The 21,204-nt window shown below is 42.2% G+C and overlaps 1 protein-coding gene across 6 annotated transcripts in view; it reads left to right on the plus strand.

The window, feature by feature from the left end:
- ARHGAP24 (Rho GTPase activating protein 24) overlaps positions 1 to 21,204 on the plus strand; it is a 337,655-nt gene that overhangs the window by 160,597 nt on the left and 155,854 nt on the right. The window contains exon 1 of one of the 6 annotated variants that reach the window (XM_054030222.1): positions 13,752 to 13,771. The exons of the other annotated variants lie outside the window; for them this stretch is intronic. The gene's annotated coding sequence lies outside the window, so the exon portion shown is untranslated. Of the gene's footprint in view, positions 1 to 13,751; positions 13,772 to 21,204 lie in introns of those variants that run through there. 6 annotated transcript variants of the gene reach the window in all.

Genomic DNA, 21,204 nt, shown 5'->3' on the forward strand with positions numbered 1-21,204 from the left:
TTGCTGAATGTCTGAATAATCCAGTACAATTTATTGAGCTGTTGAAAGTCTTGTGACACTTGAATTTCTACTGCTTGTAGCTTTCAAGGAATTAATACTGATAAATAAAATGATCGTGTTCTTATCCTACATCTAATAAGGTTATATGTTTATATAGAGCTTCATGCATGATAAAATCACTGGCTTTTGGTAGGCTCATCCAGTGATTCAATTATAACATTCCTTTAATGGCAGGAAACTGAATAAAAGCAAGCAAAAAATTATGCATACCATGCTTCCCACTCCCAAAGTTCAGATCTTTTAACATTTTTTCCCCAAAATGATTTAGTAGCAGCTATTTAATGACTTTAAATGGCACTAAAATAAACAGCTGTTCCCAGTACTTCCTAGACAATAAAACCTATTAGCTCAATGATTCATGGCAAAGTGATTAGATTCACTTCAGTACTAATGGAATAACTGGGAAACCATAGGCAGAGCTGTGTTCACAGACTAAGATACAGTCTGATTTTCCAAACTGCTGACCACACACTGCTCCCATGGCTTTCAGTTGACTTCACTGGGATTTGTGATTGTTCATCACCTTTTGAAAATCTGGACAATAGTAGGACAAAATGTCAGAGCACTGAGTCTGTGAGATCCTCTACTCAAGAGAGCCAGGCTTTGAGTCCCTAAAGGAGATTTTCAGCTGTCTTCTTTCTTTCTTTTTTAAAGTAGGTTTCTAACAAGAAATAAATGAGTAAAGAGAAATCAATCCAAGGTGTGACCATAGGAGACGCTTATGTCACAGGACAATGATGAATGAGCAGTTAAATGTGGAATCACCCAAACTTACCCTCTTTTTGACCATTCTCTCTCAAAAAATGACTGGCCAAGAGTTTGAAAAATGGGTGTCAAACAAAACTTAGAGGATCTCCTTGATTCTCAGCATATTATAAAATTAGGCCACTAATTTAGGTGCCCATGTGTGAACTCTAGGAGCCTAACTTTAGGCATCAGTTTTTACCCTAGCCTGTATCTGCTAGTAAGTATTGTTTATTGAGGGAAAATGGCAACTTTTCACAATGGTGTTTATCGTAAGTCTCACGGGCAAATAAATGAGCTCAGCAGCTTTTAGAACAGAATCTTGAGAGGCTCATAAACCAACAGTTCATTCAGATCACTGTGTTGGATCCTGGCTGACATTCTGCCTGCTTCCATTCCAGTAGTTGAAAACATGCAGAAAACCAGATTGATCATCTGGTTGGGGATTCCTTTGGTGTTGGGGAATTCTCAGCTGGTGTAGTGACAGCTGCTTGAAGGGACATAAAGGTGACATAAAACCATTTTTGCTTACAACCCCACCCCCCCAGCTCATCTGAGTGTTCAGCCATCTCTCTCATATAAACACACATGCACCATTAGCCCCGTTTACATCACTTTCTTGCTTTAATTGAAGTTTATCATCAAGAAGCCACCTTTCTTTGCAGTACTTGTTTATCTTTAGTTTCAAGCATTATGGTGGAAAGCTTCTATTGTTGGTTTATGCTTTTGTACTCAAAGCATTAAAAGATATGGGAGTCCATAAAAGAAAACTTACACAATCGATGGAACACTTTCCCAGGCAATAATATTGTGATTGATCCAAGGTAATTTCATTTTGACCTTTCCATCCGTGTACTGAGATAACCCTTGCCAATACCATTAACCAGACATAGCAGTGATTTGATGCAGGTCTTTTCACTGCTGATGTGGTATTGATTCAGTGTAGAGAGCAGAGACATTGTTAGCACTGAGGTGTTTACATCATTTACAAGCTACATGTAAGAGAAAATTGTTGTTTTCGATTACTAATGAGAGGGTGAATGAATTAAAGTGATCTGACTCCCATTATTCAAATTTTGTTCACTGTAGAACTGGTGCTATGGGAGACTGTGGGTGGCATTTTCAAAAGTGCTTAAGTGACTTAAGAGCATAAGTCCCACTGAAAGTCACTAAGGCACTTTTGAAAATCTACCTGTATTTCCTTCAAAGTAACACAGGGTACTGCTCCACTAATTAGTTGAACAACAGGTTTGTGATGATGAAATGAGGTCCCAGGAGAAAGACCTTTATTGTGTCTCCCATTAGTCACCATTATTAAAAACATTTGCCAGATCAGTGTTGTTTTCTTTTCTCTCAGACTACATCAGACTACATCAGGCCTAAGCGCAGGACAGACAAGATTCAGTCATGCACAGATTTCTTACACATATATGTGTCCCAACTTCTTGCTCTGTAGGATTAGAAATGGGGGGTTGCGTGAGCCTGATCGAAAGGTCACTGAAGTCAATGGAAAGACTCCTATTGATTCCACTGGTATTTGATTAAGGCGCTGTACTAATAGGAAGGGAGAGTGGCAGTCAAGTGGATATATGGGACTTATCTGTGGTCCTGAAAGAAAAGCTATTTAAGGTCATTTTTAGAGACTTCTAATATTTCACTGGGTTCTGCACAGTTCTAGCCAGCTCTGCTTCACCGCTGGCCATCTCTGAGGTGACTTGATGTCCGTCTATAATATGTACCTACACAGGAAACAAAAATTTGACAATAGAGGGCTCTTCAATTGAGCAAAATCTAATGACTGGAAGTTAAGGCAACAGACATTTGGAGTAGAGAGAATATGAACATTTTTGACAGCAAGGGGAATTACCATTTGCATAACGTACCATGGGTAGTGGTGGATTCCATTGCTGGAAATTTTTAAATCAAGACTGGAAGTTTTTTCAGGAAATGTCTACACTATGAGCAGAGGTGTGATTCCCAGCTTGTACTCATGCCAGCTCTCATCAAGCTAACATGCTACAGATTGTGTTCTAGTTTGATGAGAACTAGCGCAAGTATGTCTGCGTGAGCTGGGAATCACACCCCTGGTTCATAGTGTAGATGTTGCCTAAAAGCTATGCATCAGTTTGAACAGGAGTTAATTCAGGGACGTCCTAAGGTCTATGTTATGTAGGAATCCGACTAGATTATTAGAGTGGCCCCTTTTGGCCTTACAACCTGTGAATCAACCCCATTGGGATGCTGTGCCACAGTGGAAAAGACTGCAATTCTGTCTGCTGTTTGCCTGGGCTGTCTGAATGAGGAAGCTACTTCCCATTCCTTCCTGTTCATGTTCATGGGGGGCCCAGCAGAATCTGACCCTAACTAACCCTCCCCATTCTTGTAAAGCTGCAGTGGAAGCCACCAGTAGTCATTAAAACCGACAGAATAAAACAAATTGGGATGCTCTATGCCAAGTGCTATTTGAGTTGTGACAAGCCAAATAAACGTTAGGAACCTTTCCAAGAAATGGAAAACACCTAATTTTAAAAACTCTCCTAACTCTAAAATGCCATGTCTGACTTTCCTCAAACTTTTCAGAAACTTCTGCTCTGGGACATTGTAGATGGAATTGAGTAAGTTTTGCAAGTAGTTAATTTACAATGGGCAACTAGTTTCTAGAGCTAGTGTCTCCTCACGGTATCCTTCATGGATATATTCCCTTAAATCTTTGGCAGTAAATGGGCCAACACCCACAATAGCTTCCACAATATCTGAAGCTTTCTTGTCTCATGGCAAACTTTGGGTGCATTTGTGTCCACATGGATGACTGCTTCCATACAGCTCCCGACGTAGGCTGCTCTGAATGCATCGACTCAGGGACTCCATGAAAACAAACACAATAATACGTGCTATCAAAGAACTAACAGCCATTCCAACCCTCCCCCGGTCCATTTCTGGACTGCATACAAACCCCTAGCCATACTTCAGACACATGCACGTACTCTGGACAGTTTTCTGTTTTCAGACAGTTCATTATGTCGTGGTGTGCCTGATTTATATGGCATGGCATGAAAGTAATATAAAAGATTTACCGGTACAGGGTCCGGGCTCTGGGCCCCTGGAAGGGGCAGGGCCTCAGGTGGAAGGGCAGGGCTGGGGCTCAGCTCCCCCAGCCAGCCCGCCCGTGCTGCCTGGGGCTCTTGCGGCGATTTAAAGGGCGCACAGCGGCTGGAAGCCTTGGGCCCTTTCAAATGGTTGGGCCCTGGAGCAGCTACCCCTTTCTTCCTCTACCCCCCCCCCCATTGGGAGCCCGGGGAGGGAGCGGGGCAAAAGGAGCAGTTAAAGTGTAAATGATATCCTAAGAGACCCATCTTATAAAGTATATCTTCGTTATACCATATTCATATTTCTATGAAGAATATGGGGTGTAACATCACACCCTCTCATTCGTATATTAATAACAACAAACATGGAGTTAGAAACTTACCGAGTTCACAAAAAGAACAGGAGTACTTGTGGAACCTTAGAGACTAACAAATTTATTAGACCATAAGCTTTCGTGGGCTACTGAAAGCTTATGCTCTAATACATTTGTTAGTCTCTAAGGTGCCACAAGTACTCCTGTTCTTTTTGCGGATACAGACTAACACGGCTGCTACTCTGAAACTTACTGAGTTCAGGGGCTGCTTCTGCCTTTTGTCTTTCTGATGCTGGCTCTGGCGTGGGCAGTTCCTATAGGGGTCATCAAAATGTTCCTCCAGGTAAAGACCCAGAATGTGCTGTGGCTTCTCTGGCAGCAAAGCTGCCTCAGAAACTGGTTTGAGTACAAGAGTCACTTCGGCAGCTGCATCTGCACTTGCTAGCTGCCTTCTAGTCCTGTACTGGATTCAGGGATGAGAAGGTCACTGTCCTGGCTGACCAGGCTGTCATGAAGCACTGATGGCTCAGTGTAATACCCGGTCAAACTCCTCAGAAGAGGGGCAGTATGGCAATGAGTTCCCTGCTATGTTGTAGTGTTCCCAGACAGTGTTGTATCTAGCTAGGTGCAGATAGCTACCCCAGTTTGTTTTTGTACATTTATTCTTAGGTGGTTCCTATAGCTTTGAGTACAGGAACTACAATTCCCAGGATGCCGTGAGTTCTGTGAAAGTGTGAGGGGAATAAACCTAATCTTTGCTGTTATGGTTCCCAAGGTTTCTTCAAATGGGTTGAGATATAAAACAAACCAGTGATAAGCATAAAAGAACCACAAAGAAACAGAAATTTAATCTGTCTGTGTGCCTCATGATTCCTGCTACTGTTTGTTCACAGTTGGTGCTTACAGAAAGGTACAAAAAGCTGTTCTTATCTCTGGTGTTCCAGTAGTTGGTCTTGAGAGAGTTAATCTGCTCCCTGCACTGCTCGCTGGTTTGGTGAATCTCCAATGCTGCTTGCTTCTTGGCTATTAGCTGGTACCCATGGTCATTCCTGGAACTCTTGCTAAAGTCGAACTGTTTGCTTGCCTCACACCAGGGATTAACCAAAAGCTGGCTGTGCTCCTGTGGTCAGCTAGCAGTGCACTTGGCAAAAGACTTATTTGTGTAGGTGGCCATTACAAACACAAGAAGAGGTTCACTCTGCTTGCAGTTCAGTAGTCAGAACAAAATAAATGGGTTAAACACCCTTTTACCAGGGTTTGGCTTCTGTTTCCTAAGAGTTGATTGGCCAGTCTTGGGACAGAAAGGACACAGGACTTTGTCCCATGAGATTGTGGGGTCACATTGGCAGGACTCTCAGGACCAGGACTAGGGGTCCTGGGTCCAAACTGTGTCCACACTGCAAAAAGATGAAGTTTGAACCTGAACCCCTGTGAGACCTGGGCTCAAACTCTCCACCCATGCAGGGTCCTGGGGCCCAAGCTTGGGACTGAGTTAGAATTGTGTGTAGATGGGCTTGAGCCTGAATTTGCATCTACACTATGAATTAGAGGTGTGATTCCCCTGCTCATGTACACATACACGCACTAGCTCGCATCAAGCTAACATAAGTACAAGTAGAAGTGTAACCACGGCAGCACAGATAGCAGCAGAGGAGGCAGGGCTGAGCCATACTAGTACATACACACTGGTTTCAGGATACCCCGGGGGCACTATTTATACTCATACTTCCTTGATGAGAGCTAGCGTGAGTGTGTGTATATTACCAGGGGAATCACACCCTTAATCATAGCGTAGATGCAGCCTAAGGCATGTCTACACTGCAGTGTAAACCCAGGCTCAGACTCAGTGCAGATGACAACACAGCACAGAAAAGATGAAGAGGGAGACAGTCAAATGTATACAGTTGTTTATATATGTGTAAATATTTGGATTTTGATTGGTTTTGTATATAAATATGTACAAACTTTTTTACAACTGCGCCTTAATCTGTCATATGTTGTCTGATGTCATGATATAAGCAATTCACAACTCATTTTTGATTAGTTAATGAACAGATATTAGTGAGTGGGAGGGGATGTTACAAGCCTCGTGTTCACTTCGATTCTTGCAATTGAAATGGTTTTGAACCAGGTAAATGAGAATCTTCATTTTATACTTGAGACTTGCTGCAACTAAGAGACCCTGACATCACCATGTTTTCTCTTCCTCTTTCCCTCTCCTCTCCCAAAGATCTGAAAGTGATGTTAACATTATTTCATGTGATCATATTCCTTTCATTGTTGGAGAGTGAGTGGTTGTTGCATTTATATATACATGGATCGTATTTCTGGACTGTACACATCAGCAATATTGAAGGTAGTGACACCGTGTTTTCTTGGCATATTTTGTTGAAACTGTGGGTAGGGAGCAGCATGCGTTTTATGGATTAAGTTTAAGCATAAAAATTGAAAGAAGAAAATGATGGATAGGATAGCTGGATTTTCCACTAAAAATTGACAATGTGCTATTTCCAGTTTGGAAATCCCATAGACCAGTTTTTCCATACCACCTGGAAAATGCTTCTCCTTCTTCATGTGTGTATCCCATTCTGTTTCATAGCATAAAATTGGATGTCCTCCCTCTGCCATTTGGCACTGAAAAACAGAAAGCATAATCAAAATCTGCTTTGCTTGTGCATGATAGCTGTTTTCAATGTGTTTTTCCCACAGTTTTGAGTCATTGTGTGCAAACTGCAAAGAATAATGTTTCACACATTCTGCTACTCTTTCCATGTTGTGCAACTGCTTCCTTCTCATAATCTGGTGGGAATCTTGAAAGAAAATACTTCTTTATTTCATTAACAAAAATTATATAAAATCCCATTAAAAATAACCTTAAGAGTAAACATACTAATTTTTATGGGTGTCATCAACCCTAGGGATACCACCTTGAAGAATTGATTATGCACTCCCAAGAGATGGTTGCCCATTGTCATGTATCCTTCAGAATCAGCAATCTCACCTGCATGCCTGTTTTCTGATTTTAAAAGCAGGTCAGTTAAGTATACACCTTTACCTCGATATAACTCTGTCCTCGGGAGCCAAAAAATCTTACCACGTTATTGGTGAAACCGCGTTATATTGAACTTGCTTTGATCCACCGGAGTGTGCAGCCCTGCCCCCCCGGAGCACTGCTTTACCGCATTATATCCAAATTCGTGTTATATCAGGTCACGTTATATCAAGGTAGAGGTGTACCTGCTTGTTTTTCTGGGGAGGTGCAGATATCAAGCCCCCAAGATAGGAACCAAGGCTGAGAACCTAGCAGGAGAGAAGGCATCCCTAGAGAATCAAGTTCACTATTACCTAAAGTTTACCTTCATTTCACCCAAATACTTCTCTGTATCAGTCTTTTCTTCAGCAAATAAAAATAGAAATGCTTTTAATGTAGAAGATTTGCCTATGAAGATATTGGTGTTTGAAAAAACATCTTGATTTACAATAGAAATGGGTCATAAGTGCATGGTTTGATTACCGATCTAAATCCATATTTCCCCAAAGTTGGATTTTTGATTTGAAAGCAAAATTTAACCTATAGTGCCATATTTTCAGTTACCGGTCTCCATTTTTGTAGGTGTGAATAATTGTTCATGGTTTTGTGGGTGCAATTATTTATGGGCACAAATTGTTATTTGGATGTACCTATTACTAACTTGATAGTGCAGTCAGGGACTAAAATATCTATGTGATTAATATTGAAGACACAAATAATTACAGGCATAAAACTTTGCCTGAAGTTATTTGCTTCTGCTATTTTTCATCTATAAAAATGGAAGTGAGGTAAAATAGGGACTGCAGATTTGCACAGGAAATTCAAGCTTGACCGTTTTAAAATGACTGCAAACGATAACAGAACAACAGTAACTATGACTTCAAATTATAAAGCTTTGTTTTTAACTGATTTATTGAAAAACAGTTTGTTTTTAAACTTAAATTTCAAGCTATTCTTCCTAAGCTGCATCTATTAATTTTGTTCAACAAAATATTAATAAGAAATGGTAGCACAGGGACCATACTGCCCATGCCTCACAGCTGCATTTACACAATAGACCAGAATTGTTTCTTTGGGGCCATTATGGTTTATTATGTGAAAAACAGACCAATTTTAGAGACTCTTTGACACAATGCTTTGCAGAATGGGTGTATGCATTATGAAAAATCCCTAGATACATATTATAAACACAATATAAAATGCATTGTACAGATATAAAACAGGACATATTATCGGAACTGGACACTTGGGTTTATTGTATAGCTTTGGAGAAGAGATTGCAAAGGTGGCTATCGAGCTATCTTTATTACTCCCTGCTTCATCAGGGCCTGCGTCCTGTCCCAAGAAGCAACTTCAGACAGCCTCAGGGTTGATCTAAGTTGTGTCCTTTGCATTAAACCCCAAAGGACCACTCTAGCTGCCAAGGGGGGAAGGATATCTCAGTGGCTTGAGCATTGGCCTCCTAAACCCAGGGTTGTGAGTTCAATCCTTGAGGGGGCCATTTAGGGATCTAGGGCAAAAATCTGTCTGGGGATTGGTCCTGCTTTGAGCAGGGGGTTGGACTAGATGACCTCCTGAGGTCCCTTCTAACCATCATATTCTATAATAACCAGAGTACTATGCCCTTTTCCTGTGGTACCTGGGGTGGGGGTGAGCAGGTTGGCAGGAGATGGCACAGAGCTGTGTATACACTGGGTATTCTTCTATGCCAGGCAAATTTAAGCCTGGTTTACGTTGCCAGAGCTTTGCAAAGCAGCCTTACTGGAGGCCAACTAACTGGCCCTAAAGTTTAAAAAAATAATTTTCCCCTTTGCATTTAACATGATGCTACATTTCAAATTTCAACCCCCTCACCACAAAGTTATATCATAAATATTAGACAGTAAAATCTTTGGGGCAGAGGCTATGTTTAGGTTGTGGGTGTACATTGCAGAGAACAGTGGAGACCTAGTCTTGGACAGAGCTTTTATGTGCTACTGCAATACGAACAATATGTAAAAATAAATTTGGAAATAGATCAAGGACAAGCCTCTCTGCTTTACTCCAGCCCTGGAACACTAACTGGTCTTTCATACCATATATGAGAAAGTGTCTAGGAGACAGTCAAGAATGAACTTTTAATCTGAACTCAGAATTTCAAGGCTGCTGTCAGTGTAAACAAAGAAAATGGGTTTAACTTATTAGAGAGGGCATATATATGTATAAGCAATATGCTACAATATGTGGAGGTGCTGTCCCAGCGATAAATAGCAGCATCATATGTTAACTGGATTATCAGGCACTTTTGAACACTTAACTTGCTCCCTTCTCACTAGTCCATCTCCCCTGAGGCTTATGCTAACATTCTCAAAACTCCAAACAACTTAAAATAGATGGCATTGTGGGTTTTTTTTAAATAAGCCTACTGCAGAAATGCATCCCTCTTTTCTCCCAGTTGTCCCCACTCCCAACCATAATTACACCTTCCTAGGACAGGCATATTCCATTTGGTACTGATGAGTTCAAGGTCTGATAGTTGAGGAGCTTGCAGGGCTAGAAATGGAAAATGTGAACCTTTGAACATAAGTGTCCCAACTGTGGGGGAGGAGGGGAAACATGACAGCACTTGTTTCTAGTGGTGGAAGGTTCTGACATATTAAGTCATGATATCTATAGGTAATTTTTGAAGCATTTCTGGTGCCCCCTCAGCCCTGTATATTTGGATTCCTGGTAAATAAGGCAATTGCCTTTACATGTAGAGAGATACAAAGAATAGTTAATATTTTTGAACTTCCTAAAACATGTGTAACATGGTTTTTCTGTAACACATGCAGTGCATATAGGATACATATTTGTGTGAGGTAGTATCAAGATTTTATCAGCACCTCCTTTGAGATGGCCTGCATTACTTGTGGCTTTTCCACTCATGAGTATGATGAGATAAATGGCTCTGTGGATATGGGGAAAGCGGTGGACGTTAATTAATATATCTTGACTTTAGCAAAGCTTTTGATACAGTCTCCCACCGTATTCTTGCCAGCAAGTTAAAAAAGTATGGATTGGATGAATTGACTATAATGTGACTAGAAAGCTGGCTAGATTGTCAGGCTCAATGGGTAGTGGTCAACGGCTCGATGTCTAGTTGGCAGCTGGTATCAAGTGGAGTGCCCCAGGGGTCGGTCCTGGGGCTGGTTTTGTTCAACATCTTCATTAATGATCTGGATCATGGGATAGATTGCACCCTTAGCAAGTTCGTGGATGACACTAAGCTGGGGGGAGGGGTAGATACGTTGGAGGGTAGGGATAGGGTCCAGAGTGATCTAGGCAAATTGGAGGATTGGGCCAAAAGAAATCTGAGGTTCAACAAGGACAAGTGCATGCACTTAGGACGGAAGAATCCCATGCACTGCTACAACCTGGGGACCAACTGGCTAAGCAGCAGTTCTACAGAAAAGGACCTGCGGATGACAGTGGACGAGAAGCTGGATATGAATCAATAGTGTGCCCTTGTTGCCAAGAAGGCTAACGGCATATTGGGCTGCATTAATAGGAGCATTGCTAGCAGATCAAGGGAAGTGATTATTCCTCTCTATTCAGCACTGGTGAGGCCACATCTGGAGTATTGCATCCAGCTTTGGGCTCCCCACTACAAGAAGGGTGTGGACAAATAGGAAAGAGTCCAGTGGAGGGCAACGGAAATTTTTAGGGGCCTGGGGCACATGACTTATGAGGAGAGGCTGAGGGAACTGGGCTTATTTAGTCTGCAGAAGAGAAGAGTGAGGGGGGATTTGATAGCAGTCTTCAACTACCTGAAGGGGGGTTCCAAAGAGGATGGAGCTCAGCTGTTCTCAGTGGTGGCAGATGACAGAACAAGGAGCAATGGTCTCAAGTTGCAGTGGGAGAGGTCTAGGTTGGATATTAGGAAACACTATTTCATTAAGAGGGTGGTGAAGCACTGGAATGGGTTACCTAGGGAGGTTTTTAAGGCCCAGCTTGACAAAGCCCTGGCTGGGATGATTTAGTTGGGGTTGGTCCTGCTTTGAGCAGGGGGTTGGACTAGATGACCTCCTGAGGTCTCTTCCAACCCTAATCTTCTATGGTTCTATGACAGTGCCCATCCCAAAACTGTGCTGTGAAAACCTTTATAGTGCACCACTGTGTATTCATTCATTCTCTCTCTCTCTCATACACAAATCCACTCTTTGGCCTCTCCTAGGTATTGAAGTTCATACTTCATGAATTACCCTTTTGTTAGGGGAAGAGGATATAGAGAGAAATACGCAAGCATACACTGCATATTAGAAAGCAAGAGCAATACACACAGTAGTTGGAGTATTTAGAAAGCTGGGACAGTTTATGGATTGCTCTCGTATGGATGTACAAGGAAACAAATGGGCACAAGGGACCCCCACATAGGGGACAGCCATTATTTGGCTGGGCCTTGACCCCTAATACTTCTTTGAAAGTTAAAAGGGAACAGGCATGCCTGGATAGGGGGAAGGTAGTGAATCTCCCTGGGGACTCTGGCTGCAAGATGCCCCTCCACTCTTGCTCCAGAGGGCCTCTACCTGCAAAAGGTAGAATCTAGCATTCTGTATATAACAGATGATTAGACCGGAATTCAGTTACCAAGCTGTGTGTGGGAAGCACATGAATAGCTCTTATGGGAGATAGCTTGGATTTATTCATCTGTTTGTGGGTGGGTTCCAAGGTGCAGGGAGAGGTTATTGCCTTTTTTTTTTAAAGGTGTGTTTATGTATAAACACCCATGAAACCTCAAAAATGTATGTGTGCGTATAGTGAGAAACTATATTCTCACACATCCATAGTTGTAAACCATGTCTGTTCTCAACCCACTTCTTCCTGGTGTAATAGCCTCATTTGTTTACTGAGTCCATTATTAAAATTACAACTCTAGAGGCCGGGGATCTGATTTTTAAGTGTATTCTCTAAAGCATCTAGCACATTTTTAGATGCTATAATATAAGAAATAATATGCTCTTGGTAACCAGGGAGATTGCTAACTACAGTAGTATTAGAACTGGTCAAAAATTGTGGTAGGAATAGCAAAAAAAAAAAAATCATTGATATTCTCTCCCCCTTTTTTCCAATTTCATCAGTTTTAAAATTTGAAAAGTTTTGACTGTAGTTCTAGTTTACTGACTGTGACACATAGTGACTATGTACATGTGTATGTATCGCTAAGGCTGCCTAAGTGTTGTCCTGCTGTGATAGCGGTAACACAGAGGACTGAAATCTCTTACAGTGCATTGGCTCTCCCATTGGTACCAAGGCAAGATGAGTTAACTTTAATGGTCTTAGTGTATACATACATGCAGCTATACATATGCAATTATGCAGTTGTATCATGAGAACTTCAAAAGTCTTTTTTCTCTTACTTAATTGGCCTCTCAGAGTTGGTAAGACAACTCCCACCTGTTCATGCTCTCGGTATGTGTGTGTGTATATATATATCTCCTCAATATATGTTCCATTCTATGCATCCGAAGAAGTGGGATGTAGCCCACGAAAGCTTATGCTCAAATAAATTTGTTAGTCTCTAAGGTGCCACAAGTACTCCTGTTCTTTTTGCGGATACAGACTAACACGGCTGCTACTCTGAAACATGAGATTTTATGTACATTGTACTTGTGTTTTGTGGATTTCAGGCCTTTGTTGCTTGTGCGGAAGTACAGTACAACACAGAAATAACATCATATCCTATGTGGCACATACAGCACTGCCAGTTATGAAAGTATTTTTGTTAACTGAACTCATCTATTATGGAAGGCAGAAAAAATATGGAATCCAATTGTGAAATTTCACATCACTTTTCTGATTAAAGATGCTATTTAATTGTCAGAAATCCAGCATACAGACCACTCCTACAGTAATAAACCAGCATGTGCATATGATGAATAATATTTTGAGAAGGCTCTAACATTTTTGGTTATATAATCAACTAATAAAGAAAAAAGTAGTTTATGGTCATTAAAAATGTCTTCTCTTCAACTCTAATATAAAATGTTCCTCAGTTTATAACAAACTTCAATTCAACCCTTGCTCTCTGCTAACATCATAACATTATGAATGCCATACATATGGCAACATTTAAGGAATAACATTTAAAATATTGGGATCATAATCTAAAATAAGTAAGTATTACAGGAAGCCTTATGAACAATGCATAATGGCTTTAAAGAACTCTCCCAGATTAGGAACTTTCTTTGCTGCTCTACTACTTTATTTAGGCTATAATTCCTTCTGTCCCTACTCCCCTGTAAGTGTCATGGGAGAGGGGATATTGACTAAGCTGTAAAAAGAGGAAGAGAATAGCTCTACCAAGGATTTATTTATCCCCAACCCCCTTCCCTCTGAGCCTTTAAATAGTAACTACAGTACAGACAAGAGTGGCTTAAATCCAACTGCTTTTCAGAGACAAGCTAGCAGTGTACATCTTGTCATGAGAACTAAGTTTCATTTTAACCGAATGGAATAGTTAAAGCAAGAGCTTGCATTGGAGGAACATCTGTGAACAGATGACATATACTTTCAAGGTACCTTTCTTTTGAATGACTGAGAGCTTTCCTTTTTTAATAATGTCAAACATATTTAGGTCAAGTTGAACATTTCTTTTCTTTGAAATCTGGATGGAGAAATTTTTTGTCTCTCAACTATTATTTTGGGACTGTCCATTTAAAGTAAATGGGCATTGTTTAGCTGCATTCCCTGGACAAACAATTTAAAAAAAATAATAGTATCCATTTGCAGTTTGTGTAATGGGTAGTTATAGAATTTGTCTTTTGGTCCGGAGAATGCTAGATATATACAGAGGTCAGAAAACATACAAACTTCTCCACAGATGGTGTTAAAGAGCAATGTGCCTGGGCTTCACAGCTGCAAATAGAAGTCTGATAACAGACCAGTGCAAGACAAGGAACCCATTTAAATTCTGATATGTTGATACTTGGCATTTCTGTCACACCTTTCATCTGAAGAATTTAAAGCATATTACAAAGACTTACTAGGCCTCAATGGGCAGGTAAATATTTCCTTTTTCTAAGTTCAACACAAAATGATTAAGCTTGTATATGATACTTCTTGGTGAGATCATTTCTGAATAGTACACAGATGATTCACTGCTTTGTATATTTAGCTTGGGAACTCGGAGAGTGGGGTCTTTATTAGAGAGAGATGCTTGAACAGTGTCAGTAACAGGTAACAGTCCTTCCTCCTCCTCCTCAGCCCAGGGAAAACAGACGTCTCACTGGGTAGAGTTGATCTATATAAAGAGAGACTCTTCTCTTTCATATGTTCACTTGTTGATAGGAGTTGTTGGGCAGTGGTGAGTCAAGTATATTATCTGGCCATCTGTTTGATCAAGGCCTTTCCATCAGAACCTGCTTGTGCAGTTGGCTTGCACCCCTTGAACTGAAAACAGCAACCTATTCTCTTGCAATCGTGAGGCTTACAGATTGTAATTCCCTCTTGGCAGGGTTGTTGTGTTTATAGCTGCTTCACAGTGCAATGGCACGGTTTCTCCCTAGTTTGAGATATTGTGATTGCATTATGCCAACTCTGTGGGGTTTTTTTATACTGGTTGTCTATAAAATGGCAGATTGACTTGAAATTGTCACTATTGGTTTTTAAACCTGTCTTTGTTGTTGGTCCTAGATCTGTATCCTAAGTCTTGCACTGATGGCTATCTGTGCTAATATCCCACTCATTGTTTAGAGTTTCTACAGTTGTGTAAGAAATGAATCATGATGCACAATTCTTGCTATGATGGCCCCTGTCAGGGGTTCTTCCCCTAGGCCCTTAGTACAAAGGAAAGGGCGGAGACTGCGGCTGCCCTGCACTTGAAGTTATAGACTCATGCCTTGTATCAAGGCAGAAGTATTATGGATTGGTCTCCTAAATTCTCCTGACCTTCTCCTGCTCTCTGGAGGTTACTTCCAAAGGGCATGGCTACACTTGCAGATGTAGAGTGCTTTGAGTTAAACCAGCCTTCGTAAAGCGCAGTAGGGAAAGCACTGTAGTCCGTCCACACCGACAGCTTCAAGCGCACTGGCGTGGCCACATTTGCGGCACTTGCAGTGGCATTGGGAGCAGTGCATTATGGGCAGCTATCCCAGCATGCAAGTGACTGCAACGTGCTATTCAAATGGGGGGGGTGGAGTGTGACAGGGAGTGTGTTGTGTGTATGTGGGGGGAGAGAGAGTGGGTTTTTGGGGGGTTGAGAGCATGTCAGCATGTTGTCTTGTAAGTTCAGACAGCAGCAGACCCTCCCTTCCCCCGCTGCCTCTCTCTCTCTCACACAGCATTCCACAGTAATGGTTGCTTTGTCTCAGAGCAGATAAGCAGCTGGCTGTCAGAAACGGAGCTTTGAAAGGGCATATCTGCATTCCTGCAGTGATTCCAAAACGATGACAAGAGTGACCACTTGATGTAAGGGGATTATCGGATGTTTCTGGAGGCCGATCTGAGCGCAGTAATGCAACACCCCGTTCAAACTGGTGCCTGGGCATTGTAGCCAAGGTGCATCAAACATTATTCCACTCGCTGAGGTGGAGTACCAGGAGTGTTCTAGCTGCGGAGTCAGAGCACTCTATGTGCCTTGCCAGTGTGGACAGGTAGTGAGCTAGGACACCTGGGGCTGCTTTAATGTGCTCTAACTCGCAAGTGTAGCCAAGCCCTCAGTGTGGCTCTCCATCTTTCTCTGGTGTGGCTGGGCCACAAAAGAAGTCAGTGAGTCTGCTATATATAGCCTTGGGTAACACAACTGTTTGGTTTTTTTAGCTCATGCGGTAGTGGCTCATGTGTTTAGATCCAGAGGTCCCAGGTTCACTCCCCACCAACAACCTATCCAGGAGTATGGCTTTACACCCACAACCACCCCAAACCTTGTTTTCTATGGAAGGACTTTTTGTACAGCTTGATTTTCAATTTGTGCACAACTATAGTTCCTGGGTCCCCCTCTGTAAACGAGAGACCAAACCTCCATGGGCTGGAAACGTAGACCCAGTTCCTGGATACTCTCCTTTGCATGAAGGCAAAGAGCCCCTAGAGAAGGTGAAAAAAAAATAAGTGACACACATTAAATCCCATCCTGCTCCAGAAAGGGAATCCCTCTTATCCTAGGAGAGATTCAAAATAATCTTTAAACCAGTCTTTAACTTCATCCTTGTTCCAAAAGGATAACACACAGATTCCTTAATAAGGAGAACAAAACTCCAAACCTATGGATGGTTCCTTCCCCTCTTTGGGTATTTCTATACTGCAGTCACTGGGTGTAAAAGACAGTTGCTGGGAGTAGAACAACCACCAAACTTTCACCAAGATTTACATACCTGAGCTAGCTTTAATGTAGCTTGCTTGGGTACTGGAGCAGTGAAGCTATGGCACAGCATGTACAAGCCCACCTAGAACCCTGAGAATTACCCGCAGGACTTGCCTGCACACTGCAGTTTCACTGCTCTGGGACCTGAGCTAGCTAGATTGAAGCTAGCTCAGGTATATCTATTCGAACTGCAGTCATACCCTGTGATTGCAGTAGAGACATAATCTTTGTGGAATTTCTATATTTCTGCTCCAAGAAGGGTTTCTAGAGGGGCTAATAATCCCCAGTTGATTCGGGAGGGGCGGGGGGGGTCTATCAATTAACACTTGCCTTCTCATTATGGAACCCTGTGACTTTCTGCCTCGGCTCTGATCCCAGCTCTCTTGGATACCTGAGATGGTGGTAGATCTTGTTGCAACCCTACAATTTGGAAGTTAAAATCCATCTCATTTCATCCCTTCCCAATTAAAAATAAATTAAAATTTCTTCCAATTTTCCCCCCAAGTGTTCTTGTTCAGGGCTGTGCAGTGACTTGGATGAAAACTCAAAAATGACAAGTGATTTTTGGTGCCCCTCCCCCCCGAGATACCTTTAAAGGGTTTTGAATTTCAGAGGGTGTGTGCTCAACACTTTGTGGAAACCACAAAGGTTAAGAATCCATGAATCTCACTCTCAGTGCTGTGCTTTAAACATTCACTTCCTCTTTTGTCCTTTGGAACAGCTAAATGCTAAGAACCTCCAGCTCTCTCACCACGAGTGATTTGATTATGTCAGTGTTCTGAGACATAGAACCATGTCCTCTCCTTTTTATTTAGGCAACATGTGAACACTATGAAGAAGGGTGGGCAGTGGGCAATACTGAAAAACCATTTAGCTGGCATTAATTGTAAAAGCCTTGACAATCGCTTTGGGCATGGAGCATATTTGTTGTGCCTGATTTCTGTCAGGCTGCATGAATATATGCAATTCAATGGGCAAATACTCTAAAAAGGTCACACAAGAGGTGTGAGTTTTCATTGCATACCAAACAGGCTGGAGAAACTAATGCACTGGTGCAGTGTTGTCCCCTGCAACTTTTCTGTCATTCACGCCGCTTGAGGCTGTTTGACGAGCATCCTGCTGGCAGTTCTGCTTATTCTGTATCTTAATAAATGTGTCCAGACTAACAATTCCCATTGGAGCACAAGCAAAACATGTTCTCCTCTCAGATGGAAAAAAAAACTTTTAGCCACTTTTAGGGCTGAACTGTGCATGTCAAGATAGTAGGTAACTTAGAGGGCATTTGTAGTGGGAACAGTAGGTAACGTGGAGGCAGGACCTCATCTGCCAGGCACTAGGCATTCATCTCTTACTAGCAGGCCTCCTTGTACACATTCAGAACAGAGCAAACAATGTGCAGTGTTAACGCTTTGAGCAAAGTATTAAAAGTTCATATTTGAATATATTTTCTTGAAATACAGAGGGTGCAGAGCCACCCAAAGTTCTGATCAACTCCCAGAAAATTTACTCCAGATCTGTAGAGTAGACCGTGCAGATCTATCAGATGGATTATGGATAATCACACGTCCACACTATACTTGCTCTTATAGTATATTGTATATAGTATATTATTAATGTATTGCTTGTATTATGGTAGAACCAAGAGCCGCCTCAGAGATTAGGGCTCCATTGTACAAGGCACTATGCAAACAGAGAGGGGGACAGACAGTCCCCCAAACACCTTACATTCTAGTATAGGCCTGATTCTCCTCTTATTTAATCGGTTGACTTCAACTGAATACACTCCTGATTTGTCTCTTTATCTATGTTGGTGCAAATCAGGTCTAATATGTTTTTGCTAAGACACACTGATTTACGGCATGTGTACCTCTGTTCTCTAATCTTGGGTAACTTCTGCTTTATGTTTAGTTTATTATGGAAATCAATAGAATTTTTTCCCCAAAGATCACAGCAGTACATTACAATAGTGGGTTCCATTTTTAGTGATTGAGAAATATTCAGGATGCTCTGCAGCAAGAAGTAGGCATATGAGTCATTTGTTATGATGTCACAATATTTTTAATGTAAATCAATCACTTAGGAATTAATTTAGAAGATTTCAATCATGAGGTGAGTAGTAGAGTTTGGTGTCTTGCCCCTTACTCTTTGAAGTGGAATTGCAGTGCTGTTCTCTAGGCCAGCTGTTTAAATAAAGTGTGCTGAAAGCACCAGACACTTGCATGCTCATGCACACACACAGGCAAGAGAATTAAACTTTTTAAAAAATGTTTATCCATTGCAGCACAATATGAAATCTTGTAAGACTGTTCCTACTGTGAATATGTAATCTGCCTCTCTGTTACTGGTCACAGGATTGCCCTTTGAATCAGTGCTTAGTACAACTACCAGTGTACATGCATGCCTCTCAGCCTGCCAAAGCACAGCTGGGAGGCTGGAGATGGGTCATATAACTCAAGTGTGCCCCTGGGAGGGACTCTAAATTGTAAGGGACTTATGTCCTGTAGCTAAGATGATTGAATAATTCTGTAATTCTGAGGTGAACTGAGGTGAGCTCTGTCCAAAATGGCAAACCTATTACCACTGCACTCTGTTTCCCAGCTGTGCTCTGACACACTGGGGCTGAGGGAATTGAACACAAAAAAGAATGTGTCTGCCCCTTCTGCTCTGGAGAACACATGAGATACTGACTGAGTTGTACATCTCTCACTGTCTCGCTTATCTGAACCCTGCAATTTCCTCCTTGAGTTCTTTTTCACAACAGAAAGGTGTGATGTGTTCCAGTAGTGAATATTCATTCATTCATTACAAGTCAAATCCACTCCCCCTGCATAAAGTCAGAGGATTCCAGCCCTAGATGGGTGAAATGCAGCGTAGCTGAAGAGGTCACATTCACTCCCTCCTGCCCTACACTTAGGGCTTGGTGTGAGGATGCAACCTCCTCCAACATTTCCCCTTTGGTTTCTGTGGGCACAGCCCTTCTATGCCAATTGTTTAGGGTACTGGAATTTCTGCATGTGCCTCAATGTGACATTTTTGCCCCTCTCCTGGTCCATTCACATTGCGTCCTTCTGCACCAGACTATGGAGGACTTGGCGATTTTAATGCAAGAGATGGATGTGATGCCGCAGCCTGGGAAGGGTCATTGGGAAAAATGGAGTGGGAAAGTGTAACAGCAATGGCCTGTTACTGCTGAAATCTTGTGCAGCACATGCCCTTCTGATCAGCAATACGGTCTTCCGCCTTCCTACACGTAACAGGACTTCGTGAATGCATCCCCATTCCAAGCACTGGCATTTGATCGATTATGTCATTATCAGGAGAAGGGACAAACAAGATGTTAGGGTTACAAAAGCTATGTGTGGTGCTGACTGTTGGACGGATCATAGGCTCATAGTATCCAAAATGAAGCTCCGTATCATGCTGAAGAGACGACCACAAGGCTGTAAGGCTTTCAAAAGGATCAACGTGTCGAAGCTGAAGAACAGCCGCATCACTGAAAATCTAGCGGAAGACCTAGAGAATGAGCTTGCTGATCTTCGTATTGAGGATGACACTGAGAAAGACTGGGAACGATTCTGCAACACTGTCCATACAGCTGCATCGAAGGTATTGGGGCCCTCCACATGCAGGTGGCAAGACTGGTTTGACGAAAATGATGCTGAAATCCAGGCCTTACTTGCTGAGAAGCACTGCCTGCATCGTGCATATCAAAACAATCCATCCCCAGCAGCAAAGAAGACTGCCTTTATCAATGCTCGCAGAACAGTACAGAACCGACTGCGCAAAATGTGGGACTTGTGGCTGAGCGACAAAGCAGATGAAATACAAGCATATGTGAACAGGAGTGACTATAAGCAGTTTTATGAAGCCCTCAACACACTCTATGGTCCACAGTCTTCTGGGAGCTTTCCCCTCCTGAACTCTGATGGTACTGTGCTCCTTACAGAGAAGACGCAGATTCTCCAGAGATGGGCTGAACACTTTGAAGCAATTCTCAATCATCCCATAGTCATCAATGATGAGGCCATTGACAAGATGCCCCAGGTTGCAGTCAATGACTCCATGGATGCTTCACCAGAAGAGGATGAAGTGAAGAAAGCTATCAATCCGCTGTCAAGTGGCAAATCCCCAGGGTCAGATGCCATACCAGCAGAGGTGTACAAAGTCAGTGGACCCGTGCTGCTACGGAAACTCACTGAGCTGTTTCAGTCCTTCTGGAAACAGGGAACCATTCCACAAGAATTTAGAGATGCGTCCATCTTGCACCTCTATAAGAGGAAGGGCAATCGCCAGGTATGCGACAATCACCGTGGAATCTCGCCGCTTTCTACAGCGGGGAAAGTTCTTGCACGGGTTCTGTTGAACTGATTGATCACTCACCTGGAGAAGGGCTTACTGCCAGAATCACAGTGTGGCTTCTGCAAGGGATGTGGGACTATTGACATGATCTTCACTGTGCATCAGCTACAGGAGAAATGTCAAGAGCAGAATCATGAACTCTACACAACTTTTGTGGACCTCACAAAAGCATTTGACTCTGTCAGTTGCCAGGGCCTGTGGAGGATCATGTCGAAATTTGGCTGTCCAGACAGATTTATATGAATGGTACTTCAATTTCATCACGGTATGATGGCTCGTGTCCTGGATGAC

This window comes from Malaclemys terrapin, chromosome 5 (assembly GCF_027887155.1).
Source record: "Malaclemys terrapin pileata isolate rMalTer1 chromosome 5, rMalTer1.hap1, whole genome shotgun sequence".
Lineage (NCBI taxonomy): Eukaryota > Metazoa > Chordata > Testudines > Emydidae > Malaclemys > Malaclemys terrapin.